Source organism: Wyeomyia smithii, chromosome 1 (assembly GCF_029784165.1).
Source record: "Wyeomyia smithii strain HCP4-BCI-WySm-NY-G18 chromosome 1, ASM2978416v1, whole genome shotgun sequence".
Taxonomy (NCBI): domain Eukaryota; kingdom Metazoa; phylum Arthropoda; class Insecta; order Diptera; family Culicidae; genus Wyeomyia; species Wyeomyia smithii.
In genome coordinates, this window is record NC_073694.1 from 15,524,819 (window position 1) to 15,544,045 (window position 19,227).

Genomic DNA, 19,227 nt, shown 5'->3' on the forward strand with positions numbered 1-19,227 from the left:
GTCATTCCATACGAAGTGACCACGAAAAAGAATAAACTTGGGCACGACCATCACGAATTTGGCTCTAAGCTGGGGGAATTATTCATCTAGGTTCACTATGAAAATATCCCAATTTTGGTGTCGATTGGAATACCCCCCGCTCTGTGGGACAAAGTCAGGCAATTTTTGTTCAAAATTCCGATTTTCTTTTTCTTACAATTCATAGATGTAGGACGTCCGCAAAATACTGATAGATGATTTTTAAATAAAATAAACCAAGGAATCCCAAAAAAATATAATTTTTGACTGGAAGTGTTGCCAGATAGATTATTTCTGTATTTGAAAACTAAATTTACATTTTTCGGCAAATGCAGCCATTTTTATTTTAAATTTGATAATTTCATCGTGTTCCTTGGAAAATTGCACGTACGAAACAACTATCATCCCGAGGTAATATGAGCCAATCTAGAGCAATTTCAAAACAAACAATTGCTTCGAGGACACTATAGTCCTGAAGTGAAGCACTTAGGGACTATTGAATTAAGTTCGCGACATTGCTATTTTAAACCACTGTGCGCTGGTGGGGTCCAACTCAGATCGAAGGGAAGCCGAACTGAAAGAGGTAGGAACAGCTGCTAACCACTACCCCCGCTGCTGTCGCCCACTGCTGATCCACTTCGCCTACTGCCATCGGTGTTGATGTCCGCTGCTGCTGCCTGCTGCTAGTAAACTGATTTGCTTGAGGAGAAACAGTCTATATAACAGTCTATATAACAGTCAGTTATATAGCCCAAAGAGTACATTCCCGGTTAACTAGGTACTCCATTCTGTCGTCCTTTTTAGGGAAAGGCAGCAAGCGACCAATCAAAAGTGTTTCGACAATGTTCAACAATTTTCAATATTACAATAGTTTGCTTAAATGATTTTCAAATCGATTGCTGCAAAAATGACACAAATCGGTTGGAAACTGACTGGGTTTAAAACGTTTGAAATTGGACAATTTTTGTGACGCTCTCGATGTTTTCTGTTTTGAAATTGGGTCCCTGTATTGAAATTGGGTCCCTGTAATTGTTGCCGTATGACGTATTCTACGTCAAAATATACAAAATTCTATTCAACGGGAGTTACAAATAACATATTTTTATACGATTTTGTATTTTTCCATTTGCTTCTGATAACAAAATTGAAGCTGAATGAGTTATAATCCTGTAATGAAGTTGTTCTGAAACAAGTCTAACATTTTTTTCTCTATCAAAAGCTGTTGATTCTAACAATGGTTGTTATTATACTGCTCTATATGCTATCTTATATTGTTAGAAAGCTGATCTGTTCGTAACAAAGTTTGATATGGATTTTATACTAATAGAATCATTTTTGTTATAATTTCTGTCATTTTAACACCTAACGGGATCAAATTGAGAACACAACCTGGAAGGTTTTTTTCATAACAAACTAACAGCTTCTGTTCCATTTTTGTTTTGTCTTTCTGATCCGGAAACGATAAAAAAACCACCTGAAAAAATGAAACTAAAATAAAACTCAGTTGAAACTAAACTGCAACTCAACTTCAAACGAGCTGAACCTGGCTTCAAACAAAATCAAATCATTCCGCGTCGAACACTCGACAGAAACGGACGTGCAAAGTGGTCGTTATATTACAATCCGGTCCGTTGGTGCTGCTGTACTGGTGCGGCTGGCTGCTTTGGGTGCAGCTTCGAACGATCGGACAACCACTGCTGGAAGGAAGAAGTAAATAGGTACGTGTTCTTGTCGGCGCTAGTGCGCTAGTGCGCTACATTTAGCGCGATGGATATAGATCCCTCGCCTCCCGTGCCACCATCCCCGAACCCCCTTGACCCTGACCCTTCTGTTACCCCCTCCCCTGTTCATTCTCCAGTCCCCCCTCGCCCCAGGCTTTACCCGGACGGATCTCAACAGGGCAGCTATACTGTTTATTTTCGTCCAAAGGCAGGAGTGAATTCAAAGCGATTAAACATACTGCAAATTTCAAAAGACCTGACGGAGGGGTACAAGGCCGTGACCGAAATTTCCAAGGTCCGACCTAACAAACTCCGTGTCGTGGTCAGTGATCTGGCACAGGCCAATGCTATCGCTTGCTCTGAGCTCTTCACACGCGAGTATCGCGTTTACATACCCGCACGAGACGTGGAGATCGACGGTGTCATAACCGATTCGAGTCTGTCTGTCGAGTGTATCCTAAAAAGCGCAACCGGTTGCTTCAAAAATACCGAAACACAGGCGAAGATTTTGGATTGTAAGCAATTGCGGTCCATGTCTCTCGTCGGCGGTAAAAAAGTTTACACTCCGTCAGACTCGTTTCGCGTTATGTTTGCCGGATCTGCACTCCCTAGCCACGTCTCGATCGACCGGGTTCGTCTGCCTGTGCGATTGTATGTACCCCGTGTTATGAATTGCACCAATTGCAAGCAGTTAGGCCACACAGCCGCCTACTGCTGCAATAAGGCACGATGTAGCAAGTGTGGGGAGACTCATGCGGAAGATTCTTGCAGTGTTAATGCTGAAAAATGTATTCACTGTGGGGAAAACCAGCATGAGCTCTCCACATGCCCGGTGTACATGCAGCGCAGAGATAAAATCAAGCGGTCACTTAAGGAGCGTTCAAAGCGTTCTTACGCTGAGATGCTGAAGAAGACCGTGACCACTTCTACCATAACATCGAACCCCTTTGATCTGTTGCCCTCCGATGAAACCGATTCTGACGATTCATCAGCGGGAACATCTTATGCCAATCCTGGGGAGTCTAGGAAGAGGAAAAATGTTTCTTCTCCTAAACTTCCCCGTAAAGGTCCAAAGATTTCCCAAAGTGTAATGAAAAGTACGAACAAACCAAACAGTGCTGCGGAAAAACCGAAGCAAACTCCTCCTGGGCTTGCAAATTTAAAGTCCCAGAAGGAGTTCCCGGCACTGCCAGGAACATCTAAAACCCCAGTTGTTCCTTTTGCACATCCAGTTGATGAAACAAACTCTGGATTAGTGAAATTTTCTGACATTGTGGACTGGATTTTTGAAAATTTCAATATACCCGATCCAATTAAAATTTTTCTTACAGCATTCCTCCCAACAGTTAGATCATTTTTGAAGCAGTTGACTGCCCAATGGCCCCTCCTTGCAGCGATTGTATCCTTCGATGCCTAATTCAACTGCGTATATGAAGGATTCTATCTCTGTCTTACAGTGGAATTGTAGAAGTATTTTACCAAAAATTGATTCGTTTAAAGTTTTGATAAATAAAAACAAATGCGATGCATTTTCCCTTTGTGAAACTTGGCTTACTTCATATATTGATCTCAACTTCCATGATTTTAATACTATTCGCCTTGATCGAGACACCCCATATGGAGTACTTTTAGGGATTAAAAAGTGCTATTCTTTCTATCGTATTAACCTCCCCTCGATTCCAGGCATCGAAGTTGTCGCATGTCAAATGACAATACAAGGTAAAGAGCTTTGTATTGCCTCAATATATATTCCTCCCAGAGCACAGGTTGGGCAACGGCTGCTCTTTGATTTAATAGAACTTCTTCCCTCGCCACGTTTGATTTTGGGAGACTTCAACTCTCATGGCGTGGCTTGGGGTTCCCCATACAATGATAACCGCTCCTCTTTAATCTATAACCTTTGCGATGACTTCGACATGACTATTTTAAACAACGGTGAAATGATACGTATCCCGAAACCTCCAGCGCACCCAAGCGCTTTGGATCTATCCTTATGTTCGACGTCGCTACGGTTGGATTGCACATGGAAGGTAATCCTTGATCCTCACGGTAGCGACCATTTGCCTATTCTTATTTCAATTAATAACGGGTCGACTCGCATGCGACCAATTGACATTCCGTATGACCTCACACGGAATGTCGATTGGAAGTTATACGAGGAAATGATTTCAAAAGCGGTCGAGTCGATTCAACATCATCCACCACTTGAAGAATACAACCTCCTCGCGGGCTTGATTCTCGACGCCGCGTTGCAAGCCCAAACGAAGAAATATCCCGGCGTAACGATCAAAGAACGGCCTCCCACTCCGTGGTGGGACCAAGAGTGCTCCGATGTCTACACGCAAAGATCCGACGCGTTTAAGGCCTACCAGAAGGGAGGTATACCTGGCGACTATTTACGGTATTCGGAGCTTAATACCAAGCTTAAAAGTTTGGCTAAAGCAAAGAAACGCGGATATTGGCGTCGGTTCGTGAACGAGACGTCGAGGGAGACATCGATGAGCACTCTTTGGAACACAGCCCGAAGAATGCGGAATTGCGTAACGGTCAATGAAAGCGAGGAGTCTTCAAGTCGGTGGATATTTGATTTTGCCAGGAAAGTATGTCCGTACTCTGTTCCTGAGCAAAACATTGTTCGCGATGCGTCTCCGGGCCACGACGCGATAGAATCACCTTTTACAATGGCAGAATTTTCGGTTGCCCTCCTGTCCTGTAACAATAACGCGTCTGGGTTAGATAGAATCAAATTCAACTTGTTGAAGAATCTACCCGGCAATGCCAAGAGAATGAACTTGTTCAATAAGTTCCTGGAGCAAAACATTGTACCGCAGGATTGGAGGCAAGTGAAGGTGATCGCCATCCAAAAACCAGGGAAACCAGCTTCTGATCACAACTCTTATAGGCCGATTGCAATGCTATCCTGTATCCGGAAATTGATGGAAAAAATGATACTCCGTCGTTTGGGTCGAATCAAATGGCCTACTATCGGATACTCAATTTGGCTTCCGCCGTGCCAAAGGGACGAATGATTGTCTTGCGTTGCTTTCAACAGATATTCAGCTGGCGTATGCTCGCAAAGAACAAATGGCGTCTGCGTTCTTGGACATTAAGGGGGCTTTTGATTCCGTTTCTATTGACATTCTTTCGGATAAACTTCACCGACAAGGATTTTCTCCAATTTTGAACAATTTTTTGCACAATTTGTTGTCCGAAAAGCACATGCATTTTACGCACGGCGATTTGGCAACTTTTCGCATTAGCTACATGGGTCTTCCCCAGGGCTCATGTTTAAGCCCCCTTCTTTACAACTTTTATGTAAATGACATCGACGAATGTCTGGCAAATTCATGCACGATAAGACAACTTGCAGACGACAGTGTAATCTCTGTTACAGGAGCCAAAGCTGCCGATTTGCAAGGACCATTGCAAGATACCTTGGACAATTTGTCTGCTTGGGCTTTACAGCTAGGTATCGAATTCTCTCCGGAGAAGACTGAGATAGTAGTTTTTTCTAGGAAGCATGAACCTGCTCAGCTTCAAACACAATTAATGGGTAAAACGATTTCTCAGGTTTTGGTACACAAATATCTTGGTGTCTGGTTCGACTCTAAAGGCACCTGGGGTTGTCACGTGAGGTATCTGATGAAAAAATGTCAACAAAGAGTGAATTTTCTTCGTACAATAACCGGACAATGGTGGGGAGCCCACCCAGGAGACCTTATAAGGCTTTACCAAACAACGATACTGTCTGTTATTGAGTACGGGTGTTTCTGCTTCCGCTCCGCAGCAAACACACATTTGATCAAACTGGAGCGAATACAATATCGTTGTTTGCGTATCGCCTTGGGTTGCATGCAATCGACCCATACGATGAGTTTGGAGATCTTAGCTGGAGTACTACCATTGAAAAACCGCTTCTGGAGCCTGTCTTCTCGTATTCTAATCAAATGTGAGGTCTTGAACCGTCCCGTGATTGAAAATTTTGAAAGGTTAATCGAACTTAACTCTCAAACCCGTTTTATGACATTGTATTTCAATCACATGTCCCAAAATATTAACCCTTCTTCGAATATTCCAAATCGTGTCGACTTATCAAATACTTCTGATTCTACTGTGTTTTTCGATACATCCATGATAGAAGAAACTTGTGGAATCCCGGATCATTTACGCGTGCAGCAGATCCCTAAAACTTTTTCCAATAAATATCGAAACATCAACTGCGACAATATGTTCTTCACTGACGGATCACTTCTTGATGGGTCCACTGGCTTCGGTATCTTCAATAACAATTTAACCGTCTCCCATAAGCTCGATAATCCTGCTTCTGTTTACGTCGCAGAATAAGCTGCAATTCAGTACACCCTAGGGATTATCGAAAAAATGCCCACGGACCATTATTTCATCTTTACGGACAGTCTCAGTTCCATTGAGGCTCTCCGATCGATGAAAGATGTTAAGCACTCTCCGTATTTCCTGGGGAAAATACGGGAACATCTGAGTGCTTTATTCGAAAAATCTACTCAGATTACCTTAGCGTGGGTCCCCTCTCACTGCTCGATACCGGGTAATGAGAAAGCGGACTCTTTGGCTAAGGTGGGCGCAACAAACGGTGATATTTATGAAAGACCAATTGCCTTTAATGAATTTTTCGCATTTGTACGTCAGAATACGATCATCAGTTGGCAAAATTCTTGGACCAAGGGGGAACTGGAAAGGTGGTTACATTCCATAATCCCCAAGGTATCGACGAACCCGTGGTTCAAGGGGTTGGATGTAGGTCGGGATTTCATTTGCGTGATGTCCCGGCTTATGTCCAATCACTATAGATTTGACGCACATCTCCGTCGTGTTGGGCTCGGAGAGTGTGGTATCTGTGCCTGTGGTGAAGGTTATCACGACATAGAGCACGTTGTTTGGTCATGCCCTGTACACCGTAACGCCAGGTCTAGATTAATAGCTTTCCTGCAGGCCGAAGGTAGGCAGCCGGCTGTTCCTGTTCGTGATGTCCTGGCGAGCCGTGACCTATCCTACATGTCCCTTATATACGTTTTCCTGAAATCCATCCACGCCCCAGTTTAGTCCTATCCCCTTCCGCCTACATCCAACCAAACGGCAAGAACACGTTAAGACCCCGGATCCGGAAACAGCAATCAGACCCGCACGATACTCTCAAGTCCCGATGGAAACAACCCAATATGCCAGTCCGTAATATCTTGGCCCAGCAGCGGAACAAATTTAATACGCTGCTTACCTATGGCAATGAAAACCATCAAACAGCAAACCTGTGCTTTTAATGCAAAATGTTCTAGCTTTAAGTTAGATTTAGTTTCAGCTCGTAGCGAGGATAAAAAATTTGCTTTTAGTTATTAAGATACTTTAGAAAGTAAGCTACCAGATATAATTGGCGCCGTTAAACATTGAATTGTATTTGTGCCGTGTCAAATAAACTATAGATGAAGAAAAAAAAATCAAATCATAAATGAAACTGAACAAAAACTGAATTGAATTGAACTTTTAGCTGAAAATAATTTAAAACTAAACTGAAACTCTACTGAAACTTAACTATAAGTGAGCTCAACTTGAACCCAAACGTAATTAAAACCGAATTAAAACTTTTTCAAAACTGAAATGAAAACTGAATTGATACCGAACTAATATTGACCTAAAACTAAATCGAAACGCAACCGAATTTGAATTTTCATAGTGAAAATTTTAGTATTTATATTGATTAGGTTTATTCTTGGTTTGGAAATTCAGAGCTCAGAAGATTATTATAATAACAAAGAACTAGGGGAATCGCTCCATTATTCATCTCATTAAGCCGATATTCACGAAGAATGCACAGATTAAACACCAAATTTTCACGAAATCATTGAACAAATATACTAAATATGCTTTCGTGCTCTTATGGAATCGTTTAGCATTGTATATTTGGTAAAATTAGCTAGATTTATCCTGAATTTTGTAAAACTAACCATTTTTCACAACGCTTCCATATCCATCTCAAAACTTGAATCACTGCTCAATTATTCATCTCATGACGCCCCCACATTCATCACACTGTTAATCATGAATGAATCACATTATCGTGCAGTTGTTTACGTGCAAAATTGGTAACCTAGGTAACCACTACAGTGCTGTAGATTTATATCAATTATGTCGGAATAATTCAACATTTTCAGTATGATTTTTTTCGTATTAACAGAAACTGATTTGGCAACTTTCGATTTTCTTCAACGCAGTGAAAACAGATGAAAATACATACAGTTGAAATTTGACAGTGGAAACAGTTGGAATTGCAGAAATTCATCTCATATATTTCTGCTAGTTCAAGCATGTTTTGAGAACTTTGAGGTGAACATTTCAAAGATTAAAGTATTCTTATTGTGGTGAGTGATTTTGTTTAGTAATTAAAATGAAAAGTGGTCCGCAAGTAATAAAAAAACTTTGATTGGCTGCTGAATTAAATTAGTTTTCGAGTGCAGATGCCCGACTATAATATCAAAATAAGTGCTTTTAAGTGAGTCTTTGAGGATTATACTTTATGAGGAATCTAAAGTGAACTAAGAAGAATCCATTCCATGGATTAGCAGATTGGTTTAAGAAGGAAAAAATGCGTTTTTTCCTGTTCTCAATCATGTTGTATGAGATGAATATATGGGCTGAGATGAATAATGGAGCAGTTCCCCTATTCTTAACAAATCAATTTGAAGTTTTAAAACGTTTGAGAAATTTAGGTAATTCCTAAAGATCTTGTGATTCGACGTTAAATTGGGATTACGGGATTGTTTATTTAATTCTTGTATTCGATAAAAAATGTGACTTTGAGAATGTTTAAGAGAGAGACAAATCAAGAGAGAATAACCTAAATAAATGAATATCATGTAACAAAACGGGATTAGAAATATAGTGATTTAGCGCGCTCACGTCAATCATTCTCAATACTGATTGCGTTGTAGAAGGGGTATTAAATGCGGGAGAATATTGGAACGAGAGAGAATAGTAGAGAACAACGTGAAAGATGAAGTGTTTTCCTGCTATCATCAGCGATACCGCTTACCGTGCAACGCGCTGGCTATTTAGATAAACCATTGCGTAGTTATCGACCATTGACAATTCGAGAACAACATTCGAATTGTTGTTAATCGCATGACATAAACAGTAGGGTGCCAATGGTAATCGACTTCTTTCCTTGTTACATGGAATATAGTCACAAAATGTCATTCCCACAGACAGATGGACATTTGATACGACCTTCCGCTTGATGCAAAGTCTAGAAAAGTATAGTTTTCCGATGTTCCTTCGCCAGAATAAAGTGCTAATACTAGACACCTTGTTTTTTGTGAAATAAAAACAACGCCCGCATGGTTGCGAAATGAGGAGGTAACAAAATAAAGAATAGCGATAAAATTTCAAAGCCCAAACCTCTGGTCAAGTTTCAAGTTCGAACAAGCATAAACGTATTGTTAACAATGCATAGTTTTTTTAATGAGGTCTTTCAAAACTGAGTTCTTTGATACATTCAATTTACTTTTTTTTTTTGTTTTTCAAGAACAATTTTTTTTTCATACAGTATATATTATTTCTGGAACCAGAGGAACCTTCACCCTTATCCTAACTAATTGAGAAAGAAAATAAGAAATGGTACAAACGAAATTCCTATCATCATTGGATACAAAGTTATAGAGTATTGTTACTTAAAATTTAGTTTTTTGTACTCAGCTTTTGTTAGTTGGATTTTACAAGAAAACGTTGTTCGAAGGAATTATTGGGACGCACAAAAAACATAATTTTGCCAAAGACCACACATATCCAGAGATTTTTTTACAAAGTTATAGCATATTTTAACTTATTTTTTCATAGACATACTAGGGTAAAACAAAGCAAGAGGCATCATGATACCAATACTTTTCCCTCGAGTTAAGCTCTAGAAACTGTTATTAGTTCTATTTTGTCCCAATCCGCCAACATTAGATTACGGCGACTATGTGTTACAGTAGGTTTTCATATTTGAAAAATATTAACTTTTTGTGTGTTAAGGAATTAAGGGAGGGTTTATTTTGCAAAGTTTAAGAACGTGTAGAAACATGCAACTTTACTGAATAAATAAAATTCTCATTGGGTACAGAATTACAGAGTAATTTATATGAAAGTTATTTTATATTTAGTTAACACGTTTTTGCCGAAGACTACACATCTCTACGACTTCTCCTTATGAAGTGATAGTATGCTTCAACTTAGTTTTTCGATAGTGCAGCGGTTCTCAACTTTTTTTTGTCCGCGTACCCTTTGGCGATATTCCACAAAACAATTGTACCCCCATGCTTGGAATGTTCACGCAGAGTGGGAGAGAGTAGTGGTAGATCATGTTGTGGTAGTCTTGTTCAGGTTTCAAATTGAACTGTGATTTGTTTGATTGCTACAGTCATTTTTTTTTTTTCTTCACATAACATTTATTTGACACGGCACAAATACAATTTAATGTTTAACGGCGCCAATTATATCTGATGACTTAAAAACTAAAGCAAATTTTTTATCCTCGCTGCCGACTACGAGCTGAAATTAAGTCTAACTTAAAACTAGCATGGGATTTCCAATCAGTGTTTTGTTGTTCAATGGTCGTCTGATAATCGTCGAATGGCATGTATGGATTCGTTCTGCTGAGCCACGATGTCGTGAGTTGGGACAGAGGCTCGTAGTCCTTGGGTCCTGGTTCTATTGTGCGGGGTCTGGTTGCTGGTTTTGTGCTTAAGGTTCAAACGTGTTCTTGTCGTTTTGTTGGGTGTAGACGGAGGGGAACGGGACTAGACTGGGGCGTGGATGGATTTCAGGAAAACGTATATAAGGGACATGTAGGATAGGTCACGGCTCGCCAAGACATCACGAACAGGAACAGCCGGCTGTCTACCCTCGGCCTGCAGGGAAGCTATTAATTTAGACCTGGCGTCACGGTGTACAGGGCATGACCAAACCACATGCTCTATGTCGTGATAACCTTCACCACAGGCACAGATACCACTTTCCCCGAGCCCAACACGACGGAGGAGCGCGTCAAATCTATAGTGATTGGACATAAGCCGGGACATCACGCAAATGAAATCCCGACCTACATCCAACCCCTTGAACCACGGGTTCGTCGATACTTTGGGGATTATGGAATGTAACCACCTTCCCAATTCCCCTCTGGTCCAAGCATTTTGCCAACTGATGATCGTATTCTGACGTACAAGTGCGAAAAATTCATTAAAGGCAATTGGTCTTTCATAAATATCACCGTTTGTTGCGCCCACCTTAGCCAAAGAGTCCGCTTTCTCATTACCCGGTATCGAGCAGTGAGAAGGGACCCACGCTAAGGTAATCTGAGTAGATTTTTCGGATAAAGCACTCAGATGTTCCCGTATTTTCCCCAGGAAATACGGAGAGTGCTTAACATCTTTCATCGATCGGAGAGCCTCAATGGAACTGAGACTGTCCGTAAAGATGAAATAATGGTCCGTGGGCATTTTTTCGATAATCCCTAGGGTGTACTGAATTGCAGCTAATTCTGCGACGTAAACAGAAGCAGGATTATCGAGCTTATGGGAGACGGTTAAATTGTTATTGAAGATACCGAAGCCAGTGGACCCATCAAGAAGTGATCCGTCAGTGTAGTACATATTGTCGCAGTTGATGTTTCGATATTTATTGGAAAAAATTTTAGGGATCTGCTGCACGCGTAAATGATCCGGGATTCCACGAGTTTCTTCTATCATGGATGTATCGAAAAACACAGTAGAATCAGAAGTATTTGATAAGTCGACACGATTTGGAATATTCGAAGAAGGGTTAATATTTTGGGACATGTGATTGAAATACAATGTCATAAAACGGGTTTGAGAATTAAGTTCGATTAACCTTTCAAAATTTTCAATCACGGGACGGTTCAAGACCTCACATTTGATTAGAATACGAGAAGACAGGCTCCAGAAGCGGTTTTTCAATGGTAGTACTCCAGCTAAAACCTCCAAACTCATCGTATGGGTCGACTGCATGCAACCTAAGGCGATACGCAAACAACGATATTGTATTCGCTCCAGTTTGATCAAATGTGTGTTTGCTGCGGAGCGGAAGCAGAAACACCCGTATTCAATAACAGACAATATCGTTGTTTGGTAAAGCCTTATAAGGTCTCCTGGATGGGCTCCCCACCATTGTCCGGTTATTGTACGAAGAAAATTCACTCTTTGTTGACATTTTTTCATCAGATACCTCACGTGACAACCCCAGGTGCCTTTAGAGTCGAACCAGACACCAAGATATTTGTGTACCAAAACCTGAGAAATCGTTTTACCCATTAATTGTGTTTGAAGCTGAGCAGGTTCATGCTTCCTAGAAAAAACTACTATCTCAGTCTTCTCCGGAGAGAATTCGATACCTAGCTGTAAAGCCCAAGCAGACAAATTGTCCAAGGTATCTTGAAATGGTCCTTGCAAATCGGCAGCTTTGGCTCCTGTAACAGAGATTACACTGTCGTCTGCAAGTTGTCTTATCGTGCATGAATTTGCCAGACATTCGTCGATGTCATTTACATAAAAGTTGTAAAGAAGGGGGCTTAAACATGAGCCCTGGGGAAGACCCATGTAGCTAATGCGAAAAGTTGCCAAATCGCCATGCGTAAAATGCATGTGCTTTTCGGACAACAAATTGTGCAAAAAATTGTTCAAAATTGGAGAAAATCCTTGTCGGTGAAGTTTACCCGAAAGAATGTCAATAGAAACGGAATCAAAAGCCCCCTTAATGTCCAAGAACGCAGACGCCATTTGTTCTTTACGAGCATAAGCCAGCTGAATATCTGTTGAAAGCAACGCAAGACAATCATTCGTCCCTTTGGCACAGCGGAAGCCAAATTGAGTTTCTGATAGTAGACCATTTGATTCGACCCAGTGGTCTAAACGACGGAGTATCATTTTTTCCATCAATTTCCGGATACAGGATAGCATTGCAATCGGCCTATAAGAGTTGTGATTAGAAGCTGGTTTCCCTGGTTTTTGGATGGCGATCACCTTCACTTGCCTCCAATCCTGCGGTACAATGTTTTGCTCCAGGAACTTATTGAACAAGTTCAACAAGCGCCTCTTGGCATTGCCGGGTAGATTCTTCAACAAGTTGAATTTGATTCTATCTAATCCAGGCGCGTTATTGTTACAGGACAGGAGGGCAACTGAAAGTTCTGCCATCGTAAAAGGTGATTCTATCGCGTCGTGGCCCGGAGACGCATCGCGAACAATATTTTGCTCAGGAACAGAGTCCGGACATACTTTCCTGGCAAAATCAAATATCCACCTACTTGAAGACTCCTCGCTTTCGTTGACCGTTACGCGATTCCGCATTCTTCGGGCTGTGTTCCAAAGAGTGCTCATCGATGTCTCCCTCGACGTCTCGTTCACGAACCGACGCCAATATCCACGTTTCTTTGCTTTAGCCAAGCTTTTAAGCTTGGTATCAAGCTCCGAATACCGTAAATAGTCGCCAGGTATACCTCCCGTCTGGTAGGCCTTAAACGCGTCGGATCTTTGCGTGTAGACATCGGAGCACTCTTGGTCCCACCACGGAGTGGGAGGCCGTTCTTTGATCGTTACGCCGGGATATTTCTTCGTTTGGGCTTGCAACGCGGCGTCGAGAATCAAGCCCGCGAGGAGGTTGTATTCTTCAAGTGGTGAATGATGTTGAATCGACTCGACCGCTTTTGAAATCATTTCCTCGTATAACTTCCAATCGACATTTCGTGTGAGGTCATACGGAATGTCAATTGGTCGCATGCGAGTTGACCCGTTAGTAATTGAAATAAGAATTGGCAGATGGTCGCTACCGTGAGGATCGAGGATTACCTTCCATGTGCAATCCAACCGTAGCGACGTCGAACATAAGGATAGATCCAAAGCGCTTGGGCGCGCTGGAGGTTTCGGGATACGTGTCATTTCACCGTTGTTTAAAATAGTCATGTCGAAGTCATCGCAAAGGTTATAGATTAAAGAGGAGCGGTTATCATTGTATGGGGAACCCCAAGCCACGCCATGAGAGTTGAAGTCTCCCAAAATCAAACGTGGCGAGGGAAGAAGTTCTATTAAATCAAAGAGCAGCCGTTGCCCAACCTGTGCTCTGGGGGGAATATATATTGAGGCAATACAAAGCTCTTTACCTTGTATTGTCATTTGACATGCGACAACTTCGATGCCTGGAATCGAGGGGAGGTTAATACGATAGAAAGAATAGCACTTTTTAATCCCTAAAAGTACTCCTCCATATGGGGTGTCTCGATCAAGGCGAATAATATTAAAATCATGGAAGTTGAGATCAATATTTGAAGTAAGCCAAGTTTCACAAAGGGAAAATGCATCGCATTTGTTTTTATTTATCAAAACTTTAAACGAATCAATTTTTGGTAAAATACTTCTACAATTCCACTGTAAGACAGAGATAGAATCCTTCATATATGCAGTTGAATTAGGCATCGAAGGATACAATCGCTGCAAGGAGAGGCCATTGGGCAGTCAACTGCTTCAAAAATGATCTAACTGTTGGGAGGAATGCTGTAAGAAAAATTTTAATTGGATCGGGTACATTGAAAGTTTCAAAAATCCAGTCCACAATGTCAGAAAATTTCACTAATCCAGAGTTTGTTTCATCAACTGGGAGTGTAAAAGGAACAACTGGGGTTTTAGATGTTCCTGGCAGTGCTGGGAACTCCTTCTGGGACTTTAAATTTGCCAGCCCAGGAGGAGTTTGCTTCGGTTTTTCCGCAGCACTGTTTGGTTTGTTTGTAACTTTCATTTCACTTTGAGAAATCTTAGGACCTTTTCTGGGAAGTTTAGGAGAGGAAATATTTTTCCTCTTTCTAGACTCCCCAGGATTGGCGTAAGACGCTCCCGCTGGTGAATCGTCAGAATCGGTTTCCTCAGAGGGCAACAGATCGAAGGGGTTCGAAGTAACGGGAGAAGTGGTAACGGTCTTCTTCAGCATGTCAGCGTAGGAACGCTTTGAACGCTCTTTGAGAGACCGTTTTATTTTATCCCTGCGCTGCATGTACACCGCACATGTCGAGAGCTCATGCAGATTTTCTCCGCAGTGAATACACTTTTCAGCGTTAACACTGCAAGAATCTTCCGCATGAGACTCCCCACACTTGCCACAACGTGCCTTATTGCAGCAGTAGGCGGCTGTATGGCCTAACTGCTTGCAATTCAGGCAGTTCATGACGCGGGGCACGTAGAGCCTCACAGGGAGACGAACCCGGTGGATCGAGACGTGGCTTGGTAGTGCAGACCCGGCGAACGTAACCCGAAACGAGTCTGACGGAGTGTATACTGTTTTGCCACCGATGATCGATGCTGACCGCAATTGCTTGCAGTCGAGCACCTTTACTTCGGGACACGTTTTGTTCTTAAAGCACCCTTTGGCACTTTGCAGTATACACTCGACGGACAGACTCGAATCGGTTATGACACCGTCGATCTCCACGTCTCGTGCGGGTATGTAAACGCGATACTCGCGTGTGAAGAGCTCAGAGCAAGCTATATCGTTGGCCTCTTTCAGGTTACCGACCACGACACGGAGCTTGTTAGGCCGGACCTTGGAAATTTCGGTCACGCCCTTGTACTCCTTCGTCAGGTCTTTAGAAATCTGCAAGAGGTTCAACTTTTTCGATTTCGGTCCTGCCTTTGGCCGAAAATAAACAGTATAGCTGCCCTGGGCTCCGTCTGGGTAAAGCCTGGGGCGAGGGGGGACTGAAGAATGAACAGGGGAGGGGGTAACAGAAGGGTCAGGGTCAGAGGGGTTCGGGGATGGTGGCGCGGGAGGCGAGGGATCTACATCCATCGCGCTATGTTTAGCGCACTAGCGCTGACAAGAACACGTACCTTTTTATTTCTCCCTTCCAGTAAGGTTGGTTGTCCGATCGTTCGAAGTAGCAGCCGTTACAGCCAGCAGCACCAATACAGCAGCACCAAACAGCCACCAGCAGCGAGCCAGGTGTGAGATCACTCCACACAGCGATACAACTCGCTGACACTGATGGCTTCTTCTTTTTCCTCGTTTGTGTCTCGTCCACTGCTGTAGCACAATCCAGCCAGCAGCCAAATCGGCTTACGCACCAGCTGGCAGTCACGATGCGAAACAGTAGCACAAAGGAACGACCTTGAACCCGGATTTATTTCACTCGACCAGGCAAACAATGCCAACACTTGTTCACACGTCTTTTGTTTTATACTCTATCGGACCGATCACCAAACACGTCCAGTACTGATGCGTGTTCGGCACAGAATGATGTTTGCTACAGTCATGTTTTAAGAGCAATTTTGAACAACAAATAAAGTATTTAAAAAAAACTGCTTTGTCCGCCATTACTGATTTTTCTTTCGCGTGGAGGCTCTCGCGTACCCCTAGGGGAAAGCGTACCCCACGTGGAGAATCGCTGCGATAGTAGAATAATGATGTCAAAACTTTTCCTCAAAGTATAGATCAAGTTCTTCAAACTGTCATAAGTTCCATTTTGTCCCAATCTACACACTTTTATGTGAACTTAAACTCAGAAATTAAAAAAAAGGGATTCTAAAAATTTTAAACATTTGAGGGTTTTACGATTTAAGAGTACTAGGGAGTTATGACTAGAGCATTGAACAACTTATTTAAAATTTAATATAAAATTGTTCAGAGCCAAGGTTGCATATTCAATTTATGGGTGCTTTTTTGTCGCGTGCCGATAGCTTGCTCCACAAGTACAATTTTGAGAAACTATGTATGACAAACTTGTGGTCCCTAGGTAGTACAACAAGTTTATCGAATAGTGCAATGCTCTAACTCTTATACTCGAAGCGTGAGAGCCTATATTCAGTGCAATATTCATCCAATATTCGCAATGAATATTATGACATTCACCGCGAATATTGGATGAACATCCAACCGAATATGGACTCTCACACTTTAGGCATAAGAGTTAGAGCATTGCTTTCTTCGGCAAACTTATAGCATTACTTGAAGACTACAAATCAGTCACACATCGTTTCTGAAAATTGTACTTGTGGAGCGAGCTATCGGCACGTGGACAAATGAATGGATTTGACATCCTAAAATCGAATATGCTTGTTCAGAGCATAGAATTATTAGGTTTGAAGCTTTCTGGATTTAGTGATTTTCTTTTATTTATAGAAATTGGGGAATTGCGAATATTGGGCCCTAATGTTCGAGATTGTAAGGTTTAAGGAGTTTGAAGTTTTGGGAGTTTCAGGATGTCATATTTTTTAAATTGCAGACATTGTGATTCTGGAATTTCAGAATTATAGGATTCAATAATTCACGGTTATCTGGATTCTGGATTTTCATTATTTAAAGATTTTACTATACTGGGGTACCTGGTTCAGCGAATATGAGGATTTTTAGATGTTATTGTTTAAGAAATGAATATCAGAATCATGGGATTTTAAGATTTTGGAATGTAAAAATTTGTAAGATTCTCGTTCATTTTAAAATTTTCTGACTTCGGGATTCGAGGACAACGAGTTTTCAGCATTTTGGAATTTCAGGAATTTCATGAACTTCGAGATTTTACAATCACAGATCGGACTCGATTGTCCGGAGTTTTAGCCCCAATTATCCGGAATTTTATTGTTTTGGTATTCGTTTCTGTTTTTTTTTTTCAAATTTCGCTTTTACTATCCCTTTCGGCATGTTTGTTACGTGAGACGTGTCCGAATTAAGTGAAAATAATCAATTTCGGAGTTTTTTTTGCTTCTCAATATTTTAATTTTTTTCTTCTCAAAAATAGTTTCTTTATAACAAAACGAAATATTTTTTTTATGTTAGTTTATCGCAAATTTGTATATTTTTCTCGATTGGATTATTTGGAGTGATTTTTTTTGACACTCCGGATAATCGAGTCCGACCTGTAGAAGATTCTGCATGTTTAATTTATTAAGCAATTTTAAGTTTTGAGGGTTAAAAAATCCTACTATCGGATTCATAGATTTTTTCAAGCATTGGATCTAAAAATTTTGGGACTACAGGATGAGAACTATGGAATTTTAATATTATTACATGGTATGATTAACGTTTGCGGTGAAAAAAATGGTGAATGGTCGATTTTTCATGGGTTTACTTTCGCACGCACTGACGAATTTAGCCATGCAGCATCAATCATAGTAACCCATGTATCAGCATAAAAAATTTGACTGCTCTATCAGTCGAACTCTACCCGCGATGGCGAAAACAGTGAAGCTACTCCGTTCAGAAGTGTGTGCGTTCAAAGAACAGTACCCTGTCGCGTCGAAAACGGACATCGTGTGGCAGTTCGTGGATACCGGAAACGCCCGTTCCGGCATCTACATTATCTTGACACTATTGGACAACAATCAGAGCAGCTCGGCTCCGGACGGTCGACGACCCTCAGCGACAAGAAGCTTCAAAGGATGCTGTAGAGGAAAATCGAGGGGAAAATCGCTGCGTGCGTTTGCTTCAGTGCAACCGGCCAAACAATGAAAAAGTACCTGGCGAACATGGACATAAATGTCGGGAAGCGACAGTACCGTCCACTGGTCTCGGAGCTGCAAGCAAGGACGCAGCGACAGTGCCTGAATAAGATGGTTAAGTCGATTTTCCCCTGCGAATCGCGACGTGGCAGTGGTGATAGATGACGAGACCTGTCTCACTCTGAATGGCAACGACTGGCAGGGCACTTCGTATTTTACCTCTCCCACAAAAAAGTGAGCACCGAGGTAAAATTCATTTCACACACCAAGTTGCCCCAAGAAGGTGCTGCCGCTCCTCTTTCGCTCCGGACCGGCCGTGAACGACGAAATTTATAGTACGAAGTGCCTGCTGAAAGTTGAGTCTTTCATCAAGAAATATCATAAGGCCGAAGAAGCGTTGTTTGGCCGGATCTGGCGTTGGCCCATTACTCGAAGCGATCGTTGGAGAAGATGGAGCGGCTGAATATCGATGTGGTACTCAAGTTGGCGAGCCCAATCTACGTCCCCAAGTTGCGTCCCGTAGAAAACTTCTGGGCAAACCTGAAGCGTAAGATTCACTCCAACATTTTTTTCGCGAAACTGAGGAGGAATTGATAATTAGAACGAAAAAAGAACTAACTACACGCATGTTTTCGTCCACCATGGCGAATGTTTTGGTTAGCTGTCGGAAAGCAGCTCGCAAAGGCGTAAATTTTTTTTAACAAGTAGCTTACATCACTATTATTCATGGAAAATTTATCAAACTAACATATCTGTCTTCGTTATTTTCAACCGCCATCCGAAGAAAGTCCATTTTTTACCGCAAACGTTAAAGATATTTGTGGTTTTGGGTTTCCTATTCAGGATTTCAAAATATTACCAAAACATTGTTACAAAATATATTGAATGTACGAAGATAAACAAAAATACTGAGCAAGTTCAAGATTGTGATGTATTTCAAATTTAGGAATCTAAGATTTTATTTTCCAAGCTATTCAAAATTTGATTAT

The 19,227-nt window shown here is 41.6% G+C and overlaps 1 protein-coding gene across 5 annotated transcripts in view; it reads right to left on the reverse strand.

The window, feature by feature from the left end:
* LOC129718983 (eye-specific diacylglycerol kinase) overlaps nt 1–19,227 on the reverse strand; it is a 431,099-nt gene that overhangs the window by 203,705 nt on the left and 208,167 nt on the right. The gene's annotated exons all lie outside the window — the stretch shown is intronic.